Consider the following 24138-nt stretch of genomic DNA (forward strand, 5'->3'; position numbering starts at 1 on the left):
CAACATAGATCGTACGAATTGTTGAAAACTGAATGAACCGCATCGTTTATTTTAAAAATCCGTTTTTAAAAACCGTTTATTATTTTTTTTTTATTTTATTTTGGTTTTTTCCAATTTGTCCTTATGGACATTTAGTAAAGTGTTATATCTTATTGGTGAAAAAAAAATAAAATAAAAATAAATATAGCATGTGGGTGGCTACCCTCAGCGGGGTGCCAGCTTCGTTTTTTCTAAGTTATATCTTTTATGATCATTTATTTTTCAAGGTGAAGTCCGTAGAGGTATGAAACATGTAACGCGCATTATAGCACATAGAACAACCACAAGTATAACCAACCAAAATAAGTTACACGTTTTGAGTTTATAAAAAATTTCGTTTTACGTAATTCTGATAAGCAATAAAGCATTCGGTTTGACCGATAAAGTCTATAAATTTAGTTACGACGTGACGCACGATCAATCTTTATCGAGGTGGACATTCGAGCTGGAAAATAAACGGTTATAAAATCGCTTGTCCCATTACACGCTTACGTATCACCTGATTAACATGTGATTACAGAATTACATGTGAACAGCCGCGATAAGACTCGGCTAATGTCGGTTGCGGGTATGTGTGAATCTTAATTACGGCGTATGTGGAATAGGAAAATAAAATAAAACGCGTATTGCTTCCAACTACGATCGATTAAATACATTTATAAAATCGAACACAGATAATGATGTTTTTCAAACGTTACAACTTTTGCTTCGACGTATTGGAGCACGAAACTAAAATAAAGTACGTATATCTCTAATTATCTAATTGATTGATTAAATAAAAAACTCGAAAACAGACATGTAATTGTATCTTTCAAATTGTATCCACGCTAATATTCTATGCATTTTATCTTTCTTCTATATGTGGCTTAGAATCGAAAGCTTATATGATCGACTTTATATATTTATATAATTTATCGTATATTACATTTTTCTATATTTATGTCCACGTATCGTTCACTTGCTGGAACAACGATATAACTGAAAATTTGTATTTTTGAGTTATTGGTACGGAAGAAGCGGTTGCTTCTTGTGCTTGTTATGGGTAAAGTGCGAACTTTAAAATATTTATCATACGGAGGCAGTTGTGGTACTGCATCGTCACGAAACTATAACAGTTCAGAGCACCGAAGCTCGTTTTCCTTAAAATCGAGATTTTTGGAATTACTGGAAAAATTGTTTCAAATAGAACCTACTTTATTACTCGAGGGGAACGTCTCGCGATAGTCACGAATGTTATCCAGATGGACGGGACTTTGAGATTTCAGGGTGACCTGCTTTTTTCAATGGAAACATACATTTTCGATACATTTTCCAATTCTCTACAAAAGAGTATTAAAGTGCTTTGATCGAAGAACGACGAGTTCAAGAAAGTATTTTAACTTCAATCTCGTTGAACTTATCGTGTGAAAAACAAGGAAAGATAAGACTGTGCTTTTATGTTTACGTTTCCCTTGTCTTTCGTACGCTCGATACGATTTGATAAAATTAACGTTGAAATATCTTTCGAACCGAGCATTTTCATATACAATTACCTCGATACTATTTTGTAGAGAACTTTGTAGAAAACTAAAAGATACACGGAACGGTGTATAAAAGAGATGCATACTTCCATTTAAAGAAACGAAGGTCACCTTGGGATCTCGAGAACGCCCGCGCCTAGACAAATCCGATGGTCATCGTAAGACGTCGCCCTTGAGACAGAACAAGTTTTATTTGACATACTTCTTCCAACAGCGTATTTGGCAAATATTTACGTGGATCGATGAACATCATACACCCTGTATATGTGTATATGTATATATAGGCCATTTCCATTATCACGTGCTTTTATATCGAACATACTCTGGGAACAAATATGAAATGCGAGCATATCCGGACGATTATTGTCCTCCGAACCTCTTTCGTCCCTCTATTTTTTCCTCTCTCATATTCTATCTCTTTCTTTCTCTTTATTGTATCTTTGGTCTTGTCTCTCCCTCGCTCGTAAGAAGCAAGGCCCTGCACCTCGGTCTTCGCATTCTTCACCGAACCACAGGTACATAATGATATAGAATCAATAAGAGTTAATTTTGAAATTATTTCGAAATTATACTTCTCCCAGTCAATTTTTATCTTTCTATTTTTGCCTAACTATCTGCTTTTGACTGTGAAATTGTCTCGGGAAACTGAATAAGATATTTTGACACGTCTCGTGCAAATATCCTTATTGTTAGCTTGTAACACGCACTGCGTATCTTAACCATCCGTCTGCATATCGGGTCGTTTTCGACTAATAATTTTAAACGATCTATCGTCGTTTCCGTATTTTTGTTTAAATTTTACTTTGCTCGAAAAGATTAAAGTAACGTGTAGTAACAAACGTTGATATTCCGAAAACTTTGAAAAGTACTCGAGAATTTTGTGGAATTTTTTAAAACACAAAAGCCTAAAAAGGTCTGTACGAATTTAAGCGATTCGTTACGCAGACGTCGCGTACCTAACATCGAACAATATGCATTTTATTATATGTATTTTCGTTCTACGATTACTATTAAAAATAAATTTGTCGATTGCAACGGGAGAGAAAATTTGTTGATTTGTCGGCTGAATATCACATACTACGTTACACATAAACTTTTATCCTACATGTACTTTACTGAGATAACAAATAATATGACGATACAATAAATAATAGCAAATAGTAAACGATCATTTACTAAAATGCGATTAAATGCAATTTTGCTGGCTCTTCGATACGAAGCAACCGTTGTAACGTTTTGGCAATTTCAAAGTTCATCTTCGAACTGCGATACAGCTCTTTTTTTCTTAAACTCGTCTCTGCGAAAAGTAAATGTAATCATGCTTCTTTTCAAAATTAATTCTCTTTGACAAATTAATTCCCCGGTGAAGTATATAAATCGGCGTATTACGCTTGAACGTACAAGAATAAAAATTAAAAGATAACGCTCATTGGTGAAAAGATATTTCTTGGGTGATGCACGGTGGATGATCGAAGCAGAGGCGAAAAGAGCAAAGAAGAAAGGATGAGGCAGGTAAACCAGTTTCTTCTCGCTCACGGGTCCATCGGCTTAGATCCTGCTGTTTCGCGTCTACCCTCGATTCAGGGCTTCCCATGGTTGATTCGAGCCTCTATCCTTAACCCATGGCACGTCTAACGGTCTTCTATTGTCCCCGGCGAAACCCCAATGGCGGTCAGGAGGGGTTCCGAGGCCCAGCGACGGTTCTGGTACTCTGCCAATCAGAAAACCAAAGTTCGACCGCCTCGAAAATTTTCCACAACGTTTTCTTAAGTCATTCTACTCCCTCTCTTTTGTGACGAACTACGACCGTGCTACACGTCGAGAAAAAGAGAAACGGAATCTCACGATCTCGCCGTCGATCGTTGCAGGCAGTCGATGAGGTTCTTTCGATTCGATGGGAAAACTAAACTAATGGCTGCCATTGTGGTAGCTTTGCGGTAAAGCTGCTGACGACAGAATCGAATATTTTGGAGCGTCGCAAGAGGGTGAAAGTTCCCGAGGAATTTACTCGAGGTTGAAAGAAAAGATACTAATTGAGGTTTCTCTGGAGTTTGAGAAATAGGTGTCATTGCAATTTCGTTGTACCGTGTCGGACGAGGGTTACGTTTGACAAAACTGGTATGGGAGAAAAAAAGTTTCCTTCCTGTACAAGAAAAATATCCATGGCGCTGTTGAAGGCACAAGATAAATCGACTAGGTTGTATAATTGCGATGAACGAGTGGAACGCTAAGTTCGCTGATTAAATACTTTCGATCTTTTCAATTTTCCTAAAAAGAGCATATAGCTTTATCTTTTATTTTTTAAAGAAAGAAATATTTATAAATGAGAAAATTATAAAAGACGTATCGTATCAGTCGATTTAAAATGTTTGCAGTTTATAGGGGAAAATCACACTTTTCATCAAAGTAATTAAAAAGGATCTTTGGAAATTGCTGTTTATTCATTTTTCGCCTTTATACTATCAACAAACACAGGTAAGCACAGACTTCGCAATGAGCACGAGAACTTGATATTTGCAACATTCGAAGGATCTTTAAACTTAAAGTTAGTCGTGCCTACGATTAATTATACGCTCAACCTCTCTTTTCACATTCATATACCACTGACTGCGCTTCGCTGCACTTTAAAAGGCAATTCGCACTTGGATATATTCAAAGCGAATATTTATTTTTTAACGACGTTTAAATTGCCAGCCATAAGTATTAGGATTTACACATTTACTAAGAAGCTGTAATAAATTTTATTTCGTATAACATTTTAGATTAAAAGATACATATACTGTATGTGTAATAACATTTATAATAAAATACATAACTAGAAAATAAAAGCGACGAAAAGCATTTAATTTACACTATGCGTACGTTAGCTGATCTATTAATAGTTATGCTCGTCGGTATTTGGCAGATCGATAAAACGAGAGTTTGACGATACGGAATTTAACAAATATTTCAAACGTAACGCTATCGATAAGGAGACGTTCAACGATAGATATAGCAATGTGTGACCAGGCAGACTGCGGCCGACAAAGATGCACCGTGGCGAAAGTGTAGAGTCGATGTATACGTGTATACGCCTATCCATAAGTGTTTGGCTATTGACAGATAACGATAAATCCGAGGAATGATTATAAACTTGTTGAAACCTTTAAGAATTATTATCTAGCTTGAAATTTGTCTGTACAAAAATAACTGCGGATTATGAAAGATCGTAAATTTGGTATCGTAATAAAATTTTCGACGAGTTTCGAATTGAGAGATTAAAACGTTCACTGCAGATTCCATTTTCATTTCCTACGATGCTACGCGATCTACGCTAACAAATAATACGCATACGATACTTTACTCTATGTTTACTTTATGTACGCACGAAACTCGAGCACGTGTAATACACAATGAACATACACGGTTAATTCATCATGCTCGTCTAGCTTTCGCAAGAGTTTTTACGAATCCTTGCGTCATTATCCCACGTAAATACATACAAAGTCGAATTTACTGGACGATGTTTCCTGATAACGTCAACCAATTAGCATCTGTTACACGAAGTGAACGAGAGTGTACGTGCAATACAGAAGAGATACGAAAGAGAAACTAGGAAGGAAGAAAGGCAAGAAGGGTGAATCCACGGACGAGAGAAGAGAAACGAGAAAGAGCATAGAGGGACTGATGACCGAGGATCAGCGACGCGAGGAATATCCAAAAAGGGTTAAGGTATGAGAGAAACGAGACGGAAGGGGGCGAGAAAAGGGATCGGCGAGTAGCAGAGAGAAAGAAAGGAAGAGAGAAAGATGAATGACTTACTTGTCGGTGCGATAAGGATAAAAATAAAGAAGCTATTCGCGAAAGGAAACAGAAGAGAACGACGGGAAGAAAGAAGGGAGACGAGAATGAGGAGAAGGAGGAGGCCGTCCGGGTGACGAGAAAAGAGAGGAAAGGAAGAAACGGACTGGTGCTCTTGTACTGCAGCCGTACGAGACTTCCACGAATCGGGACCTCCACAGTCTTCTTTACCAGTCTGTTGCTCAGAGTCGAGGAAGCCCGCGGTATAGGCCTCAACTCACAGACGATATTATGGTTTAACTTCAAATTATTGTTCTCCTTATACGGTGACCCATCGTATATCACGGCACAGGCTGTTTAATCTTACCAAAGGAGTCGACCTCGACTCCTCCGGGATGTGTCAGTGCCCTAACGCATTTCCAGGACTTTCCACGCTACTATACACGTATCTTTAATAACGGACTGGATGAAAGAAAGCTTGTCCTTCCACTTCCATAAGCGAAACCGATCTTGCAATTGTTTTTAGATTTCAACGCAACCTATCCGAGATATCTTCTTTTCCCTTTCAACTTTACGCTCGAGGTAAAAGGAAATTTAATTTGTAAATATTAATAACTTTCGTACTAAAAATCTTCTATCACATATGTTACATTTATTCATTGCCCCTAATAAATGCATATCTGCATTACGTAAAATTGTAATGTCTTTTTATACCTTTTAGTCTATAAACTTTCTTCTGGTCGTCATTATAGCGATATAGTTCGTGCTTCTGTTGTTACTTTGTAACAGATATCGATATCGATATAGATTTGTAATAGTGTATGTTTCGATCAATTTTGCACATCTTGGCACGCAATAAGATCGCAATTACGGTTTCTGAATTACGTTAAAGTCGTCGAATCCTTCTATGGTTATTGATCGAAGCATCGTCGCGTTTTTTTTTTTTTTTTTTATATGAAGTTAATAGAATTAACGTAGGATCGCCGATCTGCATCAAGGATAAATCCCTGACAAGGTCAAAACCAGTTTTGGTCATCTTCCAAAAGAAAAGTAGTCGCGTCGTAACAAGGCTTTTCCATAACCAGTTTTACTTGGCCCAGATACGCTGTTGATACATTAATCCTCCGTTCTAAGTGCACAGAATCCTCAAACTTTTCGTATTTCTATACACCTCCGTCATTGGGATAATTTTGAACAGACATAGAGAAATAAATAGTATTTTTAGTATCGTTCTGGCTACATCTTCGCTGAGGCAGTTTTTGTTGATCCTGTTTTAGGATCTCGTTTTGTTTGGTTAGGAGTACTTCGATGCTTACATTTCCATATTACGTCCTTATAACCTTGGTGAACGAGAGTTTTTCTCAGCCTTTGCTAGCAACGTCTCCACCGAACTCTATTTAACGTCCTTTTTACTGTTTCATTTTCAAAGTTACGCGCTCGCGATCTAATAATACATGTCATAAAAACATTAATTGCAGTGTTAATTGGTACTATCCTTCCTATCCTTGTTACTAGCAATTAATATCACATTGTCCTAAGCGAAAGTACGCTATCATAGTACTGTAGGCAAATTGCTCTAATTCTCAGTGCATCGTGTATCAAGTAACGTTCTCTTTTTACACCCTCTTCAGTGTTCGCTTTCATAATTATAATTAATTAGCCTGCTGTTTTTATTTGCCTAGATTTCTCATCTAAGTTCACTAAACACTGATCGGTATTTTATTATTATTATTTTATGATACGTTCGATTGATTCTAGCTGTTCCTCTCACAGTTTGGCTTAGTTCTTCTTTATTTACATATCGCGATACTTCATTTATTCCGCTGATTGTCCATTGTTTTCTTCCTGCAAGCCTTGTTTATGTTTTGGCTTCTTTCGAATTTAATTGGAGGATTCATTTCTGTATACCGTTCTCTATTTACTTTGCCTATAATACAGCGCTTCGTAATACAAAGTCGTTTTAGTCTGGTTTATTCCACGTTTTAAAATTAAAACACATCTTGTTAAATTAAGTAGATCCTTTTCGACGATAAAGTTAATCTCGTGTTATAAAATTCTCAAAAATTGGCTCAAATACCCTTCAAAGTTTCCTCTCTCCGGTAAAACAATCATTACATATTATTACGTAATATTAGCAACGTTAAATGTTAAATACTCCGATCGAAAACAGGAATGTAGAATAAAGAGTATTAATTGTACCAGCAAAGAAGAGAATTGATTACCATCTGCTCGTATAGAGACGCTGTAGTGCTTCCTTGATCATAGTCGTTTCACCTTTGTGGTTTCCGGGGATAGAAATTTTACGTACTGAATAACTTCCGGCCTCTTACGTAGTCAATGTGCACTATACGATACACGTACTCTCATCGAGGAAATTATTACACAGTTTCGATTTACAATCCAACGCAGCTATCACATATAATTTCTTTCATAACGTAGCAAGTTAGTAAATGACAGTGAGATATATATTATGATGATCATTTTTGCAATAATTTTTAAATATCCTAAATATACGATAATTATAAATATGTAAAATAATTGTAAAATTCTCTTGCCTCTACTATACAGACGCTTGTATTTGATGTAAGCTTTCTTGGTATAAATTTTGCATCGTAGTAACATTTATTCGAAATTTTCACGCGGATGTTGCTTGTACAAAAAAGAACCGGGATTGTGATTTGCTACACGTCTAATTCTTTTTATTTCCAGATGAAACGATATAAACGTATATAATGAAGGATAATAATTTTTCTCTTAAACCGTAAGACGCGATTAACACCAATATTGGTAGAAAATATATCAACAAAACCGTAATACATTTTTTCGCAACTCAGACTACCATGTATTTAAAGATTGAAATTTCCCCTTTACAATGATTCCTTAAAAGTTGCTGTATGATTTTTTGCCCTTATTTTATTGCCCTTAAAAAGAGTGCTGCTAGCATTAGAATAACAACAAGGTATGTACTCGGACCACGAGAAGGTTATACCTCGTCGGACTTGTACATCGTGTCTTTAAAATACAGTGGCTACAAAAAGTAACTGTACGTAACCTTATTTTCCAAAGAAGCGTTTTTCATTTTCATAGTATCACGTTCTTGAACTCATATGAAAATACGTACTACCGAATAATATGAAACTTGATATTAACTTGGACTTAATTGATCAAGATACAAATGCTATGATAAATATCTACCTACGATAGCTCATCCGCAATATGTGAGACTATACTGTACATACATAAACACGTAAACGTACCGTACCAAATACACATACCAAACGCACGCATTCAACATGCATGCTGAATACACACGTATAAAGAAGACGTCAAGCATACACACTAAAGGTACACGTTAAACACATTCACCGAGGGTACACATTAAACATATGCACGTAAGGTACAAGTCTTGTTGTGCAATTTCTTCGAGGTGTACTTCGAGTTATTTTACCGCTGGAGGCATATTTTTTATTATAAATGCAATAAAAAATAAAACACCACTTTTAAGCGATCGTTGTAAAGAAAAGGTTTTATCCTTAAAATACATATTTGAGCCGGGAACTTGAGCCGCGAACAAAAGTTAACCAAAGTGCTGGATATAAGTAATTGATTTTGCAAAATTTCCAACAAAACGTTCAGTTTTGCTCCCTTACCTAATTTTCTCGTACGACAGTATCCTTGAGAAATATGAACTTGGCCAAGTGAAGAGGCTGTGTTTTTCAAACTGAATTTAGATTGATTATCGCGCGACTAATTTGTAGGCAACTATAACAAGTCAAGGATCGATAATTCCCCATAGAAATAGTAACAAAGTACTCTATTTTGTCGTAAAGATACACTTATTTCCTTCTCACGTACTAATTTTACATCGTAACATTTGTCGTATTTAAAAATGGTAAAGAAATTAATATAATATGATAAAATGAAAATACTTATATAACGAACATTCACCGGCATCTATTCACGAAACAATCCCACGCACGTAGAATACGTCATATTCTACGAATACTAAGAATACAAATTTTTATTGTAATGCTATATTTATGTAATTTCAATTAGTCGATTGTGGTTCGCTTTTATACCCCACGATACTAACCTCTTTTCTCGATCAGAACCTTTCACCACGAGAACACGGATTCGGATTACGATACAGAGTTATATTTATGACATCACGAGGCCGAACGAGTGCTGCAAATGAAAGTTGCAGGATTACTCTTACTCTCGCCTGGCGCGAAAGGAAAACCCGTTTATTATGTGTCGTACCAACACCGATCAACGATTCTTGTATTCTGAAATCTTGTTTCACTCTCTAATGTCTTTATTCTGTTTGTATTTGTTATTTCTTTCAGCCTTCAGCCGGAACACAAACTGAACAATTATTACTTTCTATTGATTATATAAATTTAATTATTATTAACTATTTATTCCTCTTCCTAAAAAAATATATATATATATAAATGTAAAAGTATAACATAAACGAAACCAATTTGTTACTACAGACTTTTAGAAAAATAAGATAGCAGTTTACTAGTAATATATTAATCGTAGGTGTAGATTAGGGGTAGGTTAAATTAATGAATTTAGAGCTAAGGTAGAAATAAGGTTTGTATTATAAAATTCAAATATTATACGTGTAATATGTGTATGGGTTATGGTCGCATATGCGTATGTATATGGATATATATGGATTTTACTATATTTGTTAGTATGATGTATGGCAATATTGTATGGCCAATATCTGCTCACACATATTCGTACAAACTGATTCGCGCTATAATGGATATATGTTAGAACACTTTTAAACACAGTATGGTATATTTCATCGATACTATATAGCATTTGTATCGTAACGTAAATTCGGAAATATTTGACGTAAGCAAAATTGTCGATTTTGGATTTAGATTGATTGACCGTATATAAATTGAATTCCAAATAATTATTTAAGTATCGTGTTCCTCGGTAACTTCGTTGTATATGTATGGTCTTTACTTGACCTAATTTCAATCAATTAAATCGTCTTTCGTTTAAAAGAGTAGCCTTTATACATTTAGATATCTAAAATATGTTACTATATTTGATATTAAGTATTTCAATTCTTCTCAAAGAGAAGACATTTTGAGAAACATTCTTACTTTATATCTTTATAGTCATTGTATTTGTATACAAATATTTCTACCATATAAGTACTTGTTTTATTTCAATATCTGTAGTTACAACCGGCATATTTTCGTAATTATTATTGTTAAAAGAACAGTTTTACTATTTGAATAGTAGCTTTGTATATTAAATAAGAAAATATAAAAATAATGATCCATAGTAGATTAAAAATATAATTATATTTAAGCAATCGAATCGTTTCTTGAAATCTCGCGTTTATATATATTTTCGCACCGTAGCTCCGTATTTATCGAGATACGTACCTGGTCGAACAACGACGAAGTTACACGAGTCCGACACGAGAGTTTGCGAGTAACATCGAGTCGCACGTAGCGTGAAACGAAGTCTGATATGTAATTTAACGACTAAAATGTATATTATACGCGTACAATATCGTTCATCGGTTTGTTAGACGACACGAGATAATAGTTTGTAGCGATCTAAAGTTGAAAAACGTGAATTAAAAGAAATATACATTTGTGTATTTGAACCGGCAAAAACCTAACCTACAAGCATATCGCATTCAAACTACCGGTTCGTTTGACAACTGTTGTAACACAATACATAAGGTAAGACTCAGATCATTGATTTTAACGTCTTAACAGCATATCAACGCGTATCTAAATATATCTTATGTTCGAACAGTCTGTGATTTACTAACGCTTATTAGTATTACACGTTAAAATGTCAAAAATGAACGTGCAGTTGTATTTTGCGGAATTTGATTTTATGAAATATAATAGAAATGTACGTTCAAATATGTTCATTTCGTTCGATGTAAATTTCACCGTTCCCAAAACAATCTGGTGTTCGCATCTCTTGTTAAAGCCCAGTGATCGAGTAATTGAACAGCGGAAGTGCATCGACGGTTAAGGCGTGATTGGGCGATTGTTTTCGCTCCGGAAATACGTCAATTGCAATTCCACGGTAAAACCGCGATTTATTGTTTCACGCTTCATGTTCGTAAAATGTGCAACACATATGTGTCACACTGATTGAGAGTATTTAAATGTAAAACGAAAATATGGAATCAATTTGATCACAATAATTATGAATCTATGAACGTAATGTGAAACTTACGATCCTTTTTACGAACGTATTTTTGCTGGAACATCGTACACCATAGCCGATGCTAAGGATAAATGGAATCTGGAAAAAATGAAATTGTTTCGAACTCAAAATCTACGACAGACGAGATTCATCGATTTTACTAATGTTTTATCCGTATATTACGAGCCTATAATACGAAATGTACATTAAATCGGTACGAGATTGAAAAGCGCAAGTTACGAAAATTTTAGTCAATATTCGATCGTATCATTTTACTTCGAACAATTGTAGAAACTTTAACGCTCTTTCCACTGATCTTCTATTTCTTTTTATTCGCAGGTACGTATCATATTTTCTGTAATTTTCGAAAGTTTTACCGTCTATTACCGGAAGAGAGCGAGATAGAAGTAGCGATCGAAGACAACGATGCCGGTGAGTAGAATTTCCATTAATGAATTCTGGAAGCATCGCGCGGCGATGGCGTCAGACGCCTCTTCGTTTTCTCGTTTTTATTTTCTTTTTGTTGGAATCCCACGACGGTCTGCCGCGGATGGTGACTGGTCGTTCGTTCGAGGAAATGGACAAAAAATTTTAATTTCTTCAGCATGTGCGCCGGAGGTGACGGATCAGGGCGATAAACGTTCCTCTCGTTATTCTCGTCAGCTTTTAGCCTCGTGTACATGTCCAGAAGCAAAAAACGTTCGATTCTCTGAAGCTCTATCTCTCGGTTCTCCCTTACACAGTTGTTGTGCTTTTATGTAGTCTACCGTAGCCGTGAAATTTGTTTCGATAAAAAATAACCACATGCTGGCTTTTTCCACCGGAATGTTCACGAGGATAGTCATATTTAAAAGAATCCATTATACATATACAATGTATATACTTCATCTTAATGATAACTCAATATAGTAAGCATTATATCAGTCTAGTGAAAATCAAGTATAAACAAATTAAAATTATCACACAAAGGGGAAACATAAAAATTAATTAAAGACGTGAATTTAATTAAACAGCCCTGTGAATAAATTAAAAGTAGAATATAATATTGGGCGTTAGTTGAAGATATTTAAAGTATGTGTATACACGTAGAACAATTGACAAATTGGTTTTAAATTCTTAATAATTCTAGTCAAAATAATCACATATTTCCCTACTATGGGTTCATTCCTTTAAAAAAATATCGATGCATAAAGTACGTGATAAGAAGTCTATAAATATTTCCATTATCATATCGTTTTATAATTCGTTCAGTAATTTTTAAGTCACTGTTAGGAATTTGTTGCAGTATTGATTAGTAAAATTTTTTAAAACGGACTATGCTGAGAAACATTGGAGAACGTTACATATATAGCTTTTGTCAAAAATATTTAAATTTGTAAATTTTAACTTATCCTGCCATCGAAGAAAAAATCTACGAAGCTAGTCGAAGTAACGATTACAAAAATAAGGATAAAATTATGATCGGTTTTCGAAAAAATCGAATACGTCTATTGAGTGACGACTAAGTAAGATACGGTTTGCCGAGCGATATATATATATATACATAATAACGGTTATCACGTTTATATACAATGTCTCCGGTAACAGTTACGAGTTAGCAAGTTCAAGGGCGCATAAAGAAGATATTTTACTAGATAAATTTTATTACAGAATGGTTGAAATTATTATCCTCGCTGCTATATGTAAAGCTATGCTCATCAAATTATGCATGTATTCTCGTTAGTACGTTTAACTCTGTAAATCTTCGAGTGCGTGATTAATATTTTGTACTAGTTGAGCAGTTGTTTGGAATATCAACGTATTTGCCAAAATCGTGTTTCGGACGTTCAAAGTTGAAATTTTCTTTCATTTATAGAAATTGTCAACAGCAGAAACGTCATTATAAACGTCTGATCTAACTGATCCGAGCTATTAAATTGATATTAAAATTTTTGAACTAAAGGACAGAGTATGAGATCGTTGAACTCGTCTTTACATCAGTTATACTTCTATTTAATCAAAAATACATCATGCCATCTAAAAAAGGTCAAGTTGATCTTGATTACTTATAGAAAGAAGTATTTTTCTGGCGATTTTAAATATTTCAATTTGTAGTTAGTTCAAAACGTATTAACTTTTGTTTGAAACACTTTTTGGTCACAGTATCGAAAGTACTTGAAAAATGTACACCCATTTCGCTGAACAACCTGTAGAATGGTGACATCGAAAAAAAGGACGATTATTTTGCTTCCAACGAAAAATGACAAAGCTTTCAAAAGAGGATTATGGACTCCCTTCTTCCGAATACCGAGTTTTCTCATTATATTACTGCATTGAAAGTAATTACGCGTGTGCAAATCTCATAAAACGCATATTTATGTAGATGTAAAGAAAAGTTCTTGAGAGGAAGATTATATTTGTAGCTTAATTAATTCGATGTCAAATTATGCCAATAATGGAAGAAATATTTATAAAACCACTTGTGTATTAAAATTTATTTGTCAATAATTTCTTGTAATTAATTAATTACGCATTAATATTGAACGCGAATTCACAATGCATTACGCATCCCAGTTATCGATACTATTAAAGCTACGAAAGATAGATTTAAAGAAATACACGATTACTTCAAAGTATCAAGATGGAAATTGGTAAAAATTCTCCGTCGACATTTCAAAGAGAAATGTTCTTTTTCCGTTTAACTCTTTTGTATCTGAGAGAATTATTGCAGCAGAACATTGGTAATTTAGAGGCATCTATAATAAAGTTCGTAAATCATGAAAATGCGGTAATTGGAAAAAGAGAATATCTTGGAAACGTCCGTAGTCCGAAGAGTTGTTCAACTTTATCGATTTAAACTCTCAATGTCTTTACTATAAACTATAGTTTTAATATTACGATCTTGCAAGTAGAATTTACATATCGTGGACGGTATGCTGTGAAACAAGATTGTATTAAATATGCCGTACATTTTTGGAAAACATGTCAAAGTTTACGAAATGAAAAACCTCGATTCTCGTCGTTTCAATCAGAATTTACTGTAAATTGCAATTTGTAATTTCTAGTAGTTTCTTAGCTATAGCGAATACGCCAAATTGTGGGTAGGTAGTTCATTTTGGTGCATTCATTTGCATGTATTGAGATAGTGCCTGTTCGCCTGTACATCGCTGTCGTGGTTTATCTTATTTACATCAGCTGGTAGCAAGACTAACATGTAAATAAGACACTAAACAAAGTCGTGTAATATTGTGTATAAACACGATGGCCATTGTATGTCCCTTAATAAACGGTATCTTGCTATATTTTAGTCGTATATAGTACATATCGCATATGCATGCAGCGGACTTTTAAACCCAATTTTCTCGAAAACTGAATTTTCCATAAGAAAATCTTATTCCATATTTTTTTCTTCTTGTCTCGCGAGAAACTGTTTCGCCCCCGTTCCTATATAACTTGCAGCATCCTGTATAAAGAATTATGTTCAATATTGTTTATGCACCTCGAATCGTGTATATGCAGTGGCTCAGGAAAGTATTCGAATGAAATATCATAAACGTAAAACAAGAGGGATAAGACAAATTTTAAATTATAATAAATTTTAGTTACGGTATAGGAGTTAATATCTTGGTTAACTTCTTAAAGACCAAGCAATGGTTTCTTATAACGTTATAATACGTCAATTCTTGTTATGTTTCATAAAATCGTAAAATACAGTTGGAGGAAACAGCGACGAGAAAAATATCGAAGAAATCTTTCGAATTCTCTTTCGTAGCCACAAGAGTACTTTCCTGACGTTCTTCCTCGTGTGTGTATTTCGAAAAAGAATATAATAATATACATTTATATAATTGTATATAATTTATAATATTGCTATATTAATAGCAATATTAATAAATTGACGTTATTACTGATGGCAACAATGAAATTAAATGTAATTTCATTAAAGATCTATGGATCGCAAATCTTTTTAGCTACTAAATCGTACAACTTGTTTAGCAGATTTAATTCGGTAAGATTTAATTACATTCCTTTCGTTCCTTCTACCATTTTAACTCTATTTTTAAAGTCTCCAATACTTCAAAATGTCGAGGAATATCATCATTGCCATTATATTGATGTTCCAGTTCGTTATTCGAAGCACAGAGGAACATCAGTACCGTGGTCGATCGACGAAGTTTCATCACATTGAAACCATTCTATCATGCCGGTGTTATCGCAATCACCGTTCTTGGTATTGCGTGCGATGCAGAAAGAGTTTCTTCCACATCTGTCGTCGTATTATCTTCCACTTCTTTCTGTATCGTGTCTTCGGTGTAACTCGCTAGTTTTTACCAAGCCCTTTTTAGTACCAGCCAAGCATATGCCAGCGCGTAACAGCGATCTTTTAAATATCATTGCTTGTAAAGTTGCGTCGCCTTTTCGCCAGTAGTATCGTTGATCGTCAATAAAAATTATCACGGAGTATTGCAGCTTTCATGTGCGAAAACTATTCCAATAATGGAGCAGTTGGGATAATCGTGGTTCTACTGTACTTTGGCAATCTATGCAAAGTATATGTATCCAACAAATGTGTTCTAGCTCCTTTATATACATTTTCAGATGCGTTTTGAATTTTATCAATATAATCAGGATAGTCGTGTCTCGTTACAGTACTAATGAGATTTTTAAATGTTCTGTATGATAGGTGCATAAAAAATTTGTAGCAGTGTTGGAATACTTTCGCGAGCCGCTGTACAGACCAACGAAAAAAGACTGACGAAAATAAAAAGAATGTTAAAGAGAAAACGCAAAATTCAGGGTCATTCGATGTTCGTTGAAATTACGCAAAGCTTGTCTATAATGGTTATTCGGCAGAACGAATTACACAAGAAATTGGAGCTCACGGACAACGCAACAAAGCGTTGTAACCTTGGTTTGTTTTCACCGCAAGAAAAATCGTCAAAGCAACGCGGACACTCTCACTCTCACCATGCGATAGACCTGTCTCTTTCGGGGGCTAATTATAATTTGACTCTTTTATGACTCCTTTTATGTATATGATCTGATACATATATTATATATACTATACCATATTATGTTATATTATATTATACTCTACTATATATTTTATATATATATATAATAGTACAGTATAATATATATAGTAAAATGTACCCAATGGAAAGAACGTATATGCAATATATATATATATATATATTTTTTTGCACTGGGTATATTTTATTTCTGCTTTTTGTTTCAGAATGTTGTGCCTTATGAAATATTGTGTAATTAATGTTATAGTGGTATAATTAGTATTATTTGAAATATTGCTTAGTCTTTGTAGGTTGGTATTATTCAGCAAATACGGTTTCGATACCATTCATGTCAAAAGTTTTCTACACTGAAATGTTTTATATCTTCAACGATCCTATTGTCACTGTTCAGACGATCGTAAAAATGTAAACAATCTACTATTTTTATTAGTGATTCTATATTTATGGACATATCTTCGTCCTTGATATTCTTCAAGATTATTTTATTGTTTAGAATCTATTTATATTACATAAAATACTATTACATAAAATAATATCGTGAAAAACCAACTATTTTTTTCTGTTGTTTATTATTACTATTCTTGCCTATTACGAGCGTAGATAATAAGCAAGTTTTACAGATATAAGTAGCAATTAAAGTAACAATGTTACAAAAATATACGAGTACATATATAATTAACAGTCTTTCTTTGATATAGTGTTGATTGGTGCTATCCTTCCGAGTCTCATTTCTATCCTTATTACTAGCAATTAATATCGCATTGTGCCAAGCGAAGGTATGCTATGATAGTACTCCAGGTAAATTGCTCTAATTCTCATCGCACCGTGTACGAAGTAGTGCTGTCTTTTTACAATCTCTTCAGTGTTCGCCTTCATAATTGTAATTAATTAACCTGCTGTTTTCATTTGTCTAGATTTCTGATTTAAGTACACTGGTCACTCTCTTAGGGTGTGCTCCATTGATTCTAGCTTTTCTTGTCACATTTTGACCTAGTTCTTCTTCATTTACATATTATGATACTTCGTTTATTTCGCTGATATGCCATTGTTTCCTTCCTGCCAGCCTCGTTTGTGCTTTGGCTTCTCCTTTGAATTTAATTGGAAGGCTCATTTCTATATACTCTGTTTACTCCGCTTAGCTCTTTTGTAATGGGTGTTGTTGCGTGAGGAACTTACTGCTTTTCTTATGAGATCCTTTTAAAATATTACTTTTTATAATATTTTTCAATGTTTATATTGTCTATATTTTTATATTTTAGTTTATAATTTTAATATAGTTTATATTTTTCAGGTTTCAGTTTTCACGATATTTATCAATTTTCATTTTTCACAATGTCTTTTAACTTTTGCCAAGCGGTCTAAAAGTAAACAGGAGATCGTGTCAATAAATGTTTAAAAAAAAGACTTAGAAAATTAACATTTCACGTATATTACCGAAGCATGCAATACCGTGAACGTTGAAAAATATAATTGTGCGGTTAACTGTACGGTTGCTATGTTATACGAAGATTATTAGCAGTGGATTTACAAGTATAGCGGATTGCATAGGGAGGATGCGTTCAATCGCCTCAAGAATTTAACGAGCCGATCTTCTACCTGAGTAAATCATAACGATTCGTTCACCGATTACCTACAAAATTTGTTTTAGAGATTATATATATAGAATAGGATATAAAAAGACAAATTGAATTAATTGATTTTCCGATGACGATAGATAATGACTAATAAGTCCCATTGAGATACGGTAACTAGCTCAACAGAAAATAGATGATCATTCGTCAGTTTGTTAATAATATCTTATCGTGAGTTTTACATGCACATCTACCGTTTATGTATATCTTTCCGTTTTAAAGAATTATAAACAAAAGCATATTTAATTAATAAATTAAATATAATACTATCGGTAAAGTATTAAATACAAGTTTCATTAAAATTGCTTCGCCTTTTCGGTGAAATAATACGTGAAGTGTGCAATTTGAAACTTTCTCGTGAAGACCGAACTGAGCCGTGCGTTCTTTAATATTTAAAATTCTGCGATATTTAAATTTCTCATATTTAACTCCTGTTTTACCTTTTGTGAACCTGTGATTGTATAAAACGTTGCATGCCATATAACCATTATAGTATGCAACGATTATTGTACAATCTTTTAAATAGGACTCTTTATATAATTTAAAAAATGTAACGGCAGTGAAATTTACCCACGCGTTGCAGTTGATCTTCGTTCGTCCTTTATTCGTTCATTCTTTCGACTATATCGACGTACTATTGTAATTTTTCAGATTCTGCTGATAAATCGATCGAAGTTTGAAATTTAGCAGATCTGAGCTACAACCAGATTATCGCTAGGTGAGAATAATGGCCAACGATACGTTGGCCGAGTTCGTATGCATATGTATGTGCAGTGTGTCATAACGAACGAACTGCACTAAGTCTAGAAACAGAATTAACGTAAGATACTTGCGTTTGAAGTAATTATGAAGTGCGAAGAGGATCAGAGTAATCGGAGATATTATTAGCTCGAAGACGTAAGCAGATAAGACATTTTCTTCGTTGCAACCGTCGACTGCGATGTTCGAAAGGGACGACTTTGAATCTCAAATTGCAATAGCGTCCGATTCCACTGACTAGCAAAAATACCAAATCGAAATACAATCTGATAACGGTTCTTTATTAAAATAGAATTGCATTCTAGACACTCGAATAATTTCAAATATTTTGTTAACGTATTAATCGACAAGAGCAAAACCGAATTGGAAACCATTATAACACTTGCATAGGGTTGTCAGCTGGTGAACGTGTCGTTGGTCGCTGTTCGCATCTAGCAACAATTATTGTTTCAATTATTGACTATTTACCGAACAATTATTTCGTTGATGGATCGGTATTTGAAGAACATGATCAAGCGTAACGCATGGATAGATCGAGCCGCTACCGCTTTTTCCGCTCTTAAATGTCCTGCAAGAATTTTTCGATGACAAGCAGACCTCTAAAAGTGGCCATTTTTTAACCTTTTCCCTTCCTATATTTTTACCTCAATCTCGATAGGAATAAATTTAAAGAATCAATGGAATTCGTCGACATGTTTTCTTGGTATTTAAATAAATGCAAAGTATAAAATAAATCGAAGGGAAGTGGAAGGCGTACAAGTAACGATTGAAAGTGAAAGTTACGTAATTATCGGCTAGCTGAATGGCATTTCTATTGCTTCTTTCTCTCGTTTCTGTGCGTGCAACGTTCTGAACTTCTCGCTATGGGAATAATATGTAACCTGGATGTTAAAATTAGACGGGAAGCTTATAACGGTGCGTGCACCCTCGTTACGGCGCTTCGCATTGTGCAACTAGAAACTCAGGATTAGCTTTATTAACGGATTCATTTACTGATATTATCATTTGCATAGCCTAATTCCTATGCTGGGTGATCGTGACTTCTATCGATTTTCACTGATTAAAATTATCAAATAGACGTTGAATTCAATTCATACAAATAAAACGAAGTTCTATTTTCCTCGGCTGTACGTAAATATGCTTTTAGTTGCATAATTGTCGTATAAATAAAGTGAAATTTCTTCTTCTTCTATTTTCTGCAGCTGCGTGTAAGGATATCGGTTCTTGAAATAAACATTCTTATCATTTAATTCTCTCTTTGAGGCGCATAACTGGTTACACAATTGTCATATAAATAAAGTGAAGTTTCTTCTTCTTCTTCTATTTCTTCCCTGACTGTGTTGTAAAGATATCGATTCTTATAACAAACATTCGTATTATTTAATTCTATATGTTCTAGGTTGCATAATTGTTTGTTACGAGATCGTTTCAAATTTAACTAGTAGGAGAAATGTGTGCTTCGAATGGTTAATCGAAAGAACACCCAGTATAAGGAACGCAGACGACTCTTGGCCCATGGGCTGGGAGGCCAGCTGCTTCCCTAACGAAAAAATACAAGTCAGCTGTTTTCCGGTGTGGCACACGCCAACACGATTACACTCGATTCCAACCAGACGCCTCGATCGACGGGAGGATTATCATCGATAAAGCAACTAAGCGAAAGATCAGTGAGTCGTCTTTTCGATTATCGATTACCCATCTTCCACGGACTAAGTACGTACTCGATACTTTACCTTATCTTTCAATGAGTAGCCCAAAATCGAGAGGATTTTTCGCTCGTTTTTGGTCCCACGATTTTGCAACTGACTTAGTTTACTAATATACATACTAATTCGGTAATTAGCCGAGTTCAAGTATACCTTTCGAAGACAGAGCGCCGTATAAAAAACTTGTGTCCTATATTTTCTTCGTATGGTTTCACGGGGAATCGTCTTATGCCCGCTTGCACATGTTATACTGGGCTGTATAACGGGCTCTGTATTAACGTAAAATTATAGTCAGTATCTTGTTAAAAAAAGACAGAGTTGACTTTGCTCGGCAAATATGCGTATGCGCCTGCAGCTGTTGCTTTTCCGAAGAATCAGCTGTTTCCTGATACGTATGTTTCAAGTCGTCGTACAATTATGGGAAACCAAGTATTTTCACCGATACAAATAAGCTAAATTGCAAATCACCAAACTGCTATAAATTGGAAATAGAAAAGTTGGTTTCTAAATGGAAAACGTAAAAGAATATTTATATTAATCGAATAATTTTTTTTGTGCAATTTCATCAATCTTTTGAAGCGATAATAATTCTACTATTTAATTGAGAGGTGGATGAATAAATGGATATTAATATTTATTGGCTATTTAACCGTAACGATAAGGAAAAGATGCATTTAGTTTAAAAGAAATTTCTGGGTATAATAATAGTAAATGGAAACAAAAGTTAACTTATCGTCAGTAAAATCTAACTAATGATTTTACAGCTACTTGCATAATTTATAAAATACACAGTAAGGTACGAATTATTCTACCTCAAAAAGATTCGAATTATATATTCCGTTTCTAATTAGAATTTGCAATTTCATTAACATGCTGTGATTTATATTATCTATTATATTTTCATCAATGTTTCACGCTCCACCTTTACGATATAATAAAGAACAGTATATCTTAATAAAATTCAATTAATACGATATTTTATCGTTTTGGTAATTTGGGAAAGTTGCTACAGCTTCGATAAAGATACTTTATTATACGGAAATTCTACTCGTAATGGAAAAGTTTGAATTATTTATTGTTTGGATAATAAAGAACAGACATTTTTTGAGTAATAATATACGTATAGGAGGTACCTTGCACCTGTGTACAGTTGAAGTATATCCCGCGTGATACACCAAATTTTTAACGAACAAAAGGTCTTTATGAATTTATTCAAACGTATCGTTACAGAATAGATTCACTTTGCTCAGATACAGTTAATACGAAAATAGAATATTTAAATTGCAGAATGAATGTAACAAGTTTTGAGAATAAGCCCTTACTCGCTTGTAACTATCTGATAACGAATACTTACGTCATTCAGTTTTCATATCAGGGTACTCCAGTAAAGGAAACATGTGGTCGCGTGGAAAAAACGCAGTTACATTATAATATTTTCCGCAAACGGTTTCAAATTTTGCATCGATGTAAATCGTGCGATTAGTGAAAAATTATTTGCACATACATATATGTAGATATATCATTTGTATATAAATATAAATATAAAATAAATATAGAATATTTTGAAATATCATTAGCACCGTAACGAGATATCCTGATCGTATGTGTAAAATTTTAAACGGATCTGAAAATGTGCATAGAAGTACAAGATATTTGTTAGAAGCATATACTTGGCAAAAGTTCGTCAAAGTATTTGAACAATCAATTATTCGCTGTATTAGCAACGCAGAATACGTAGCGAGATCATTTTCAGCACCAATTGCACGTTTAAGACCGCTACTCTCTTTGTATACTAAATTTTTGCAAAGTATATGTTTCCAATAAATATCTCGCAACTTGTACATATATAAATTTTCAAATTTTACTATTATAATCGCTATAATTACTAAACCGCGCATATTTATGCTAAATGATATTTCTATAAATTAAAACAAATTAAGAAAAAGAAAGTAAGCAGAGAATCTGCTTATCCGAGCAACTAAATATTACGATAAATACTCTATTTTGAATACCTTGGAATACTTTGGTGAATGAATAATCACTGTGTAGATTTTTACACAGACGTATAACGGGTATGTCACATACTTTTATCACGAAATTAATCCAGTTAATCTGATACACTTTTTTTAGCAGAGATTCGACTCGTTACTTGTTGGAATTTCTCATCCTTTTCCATGTACAAACTGAGAACCTCTGGTCTTTGTATTCATTTGCTGGGAACGGAATGGAACGAAACGGAACATAACCATAAAGCAGAGAAAATACATAGGTTATGGTCGTTGCACGTAACGTCTCTCGCTTCCAAAGCAGGCGCGCCTTGTTGCTCCCTTGTGGTTAAACGCTATCGTATTTCTTTCGTCAGCTTGGTTGCAAAAATTTGGTTGATTTTTCGTCGTTTCACAGCCGACGAGTTAAGGGAGAAACATCGACAATGGGTTATAGCTTTAATTGGTTTGAGGAAACTTGGGAATATGATACCATCGCCGAGTAAGAAACTATAAAAGTTGGAAATATTGAAAATCCACGTAAAGAGAAAGTGGTGCAAACTGGAATAAACGTACAACGACGATTCGTATGGAGAAATAAAACTGTTGGTCGTGGTAACTACTTTTCGTTTAGCTTTGTCACAGTTGTAAAACTAGAGTAAAATGAAGAAGGTAGATAGTAGTAGGTACAGATATTGCGAGAAAATAAGCGATAATGAAATAAGTGAAACGCTGATCAATAGGAATAATACGACGATAAATAAGGTTTTCGTTGCTCGAGTCTCGTATAAATTTTATGTGTTGGGAAGTAAAGTTAGGGGTTGTTATATATTTATTGATACGTTGTCATATTGATCGTTATGTTATTTATTAGGAATAACGTTTAGCGTGAAACAGAAGGAAAGAATAAAATAATATCAATAGGAATATGTTGCGATACTGAATGAAAATAATTTAACAAAGTTAAATTTCAATTGAATTAAATTAAATAATCGCGTACATAGTAGTACAAAGGAGATTTTTATTACAGCGGAGCTTTTTAAATTAATCTTACAAATATTTCGTATATATGCGCAATTTTATTATCTATAATTGAAAAACGTTTGATAATCGTATAAAATATATTGCGTTTTGTTACGCAAACAAGCGTCAGCGAAGGAAATCTTAACGAACAAATAACGCATCTCATTGTCAGATTATCGCAACCGATAGATTGCGAGACAACAGGGACTTATCGATCCGTGAAAGACTGCATATGTCGCATCATAGGTTATGGTATAGATAAGCTCTGTTCTGATAATTGGATACTATTTCACGATATCGTTTCTATACTTCACCTTTAAACTTCCACACGATCTATAGGTGCCGGTAGCACCTACTTGTATTTATTACTTGAAATAATAATAAATTAACTTTATAAATGTATTGAATTGTATCGTACTATTTTTCTTAGATTATTTACAATATTAAAAATCATACCAATATTGTAGTGCTTATTTTTC

At 34.1% G+C, this 24138-nt stretch overlaps 1 protein-coding gene across 3 annotated transcripts in view; it reads left to right on the forward strand.

Moving 5' to 3' along the window:
* The window catches only part of LOC132908983 (brain tumor protein), a 155075-nt gene that overhangs the window by 47988 nt on the left and 82949 nt on the right, over window positions 1-24138 (forward strand). For 2 of the 3 annotated variants that reach the window (XM_060963506.1, XM_060963502.1), the window contains exon 1: window positions 10671-11062. The exons of the other annotated variant lie outside the window; for it this stretch is intronic. The gene's annotated coding sequence lies outside the window, so the exon portion shown is untranslated. Of the gene's footprint in view, window positions 1-10670; window positions 11063-24138 lie in introns of those variants that run through there. 3 annotated transcript variants of the gene reach the window in all.

Source organism: Bombus pascuorum, chromosome 7 (genome assembly GCF_905332965.1).
Source record: "Bombus pascuorum chromosome 7, iyBomPasc1.1, whole genome shotgun sequence".
In the NCBI taxonomy this organism is placed as follows: domain Eukaryota; kingdom Metazoa; phylum Arthropoda; class Insecta; order Hymenoptera; family Apidae; genus Bombus; species Bombus pascuorum.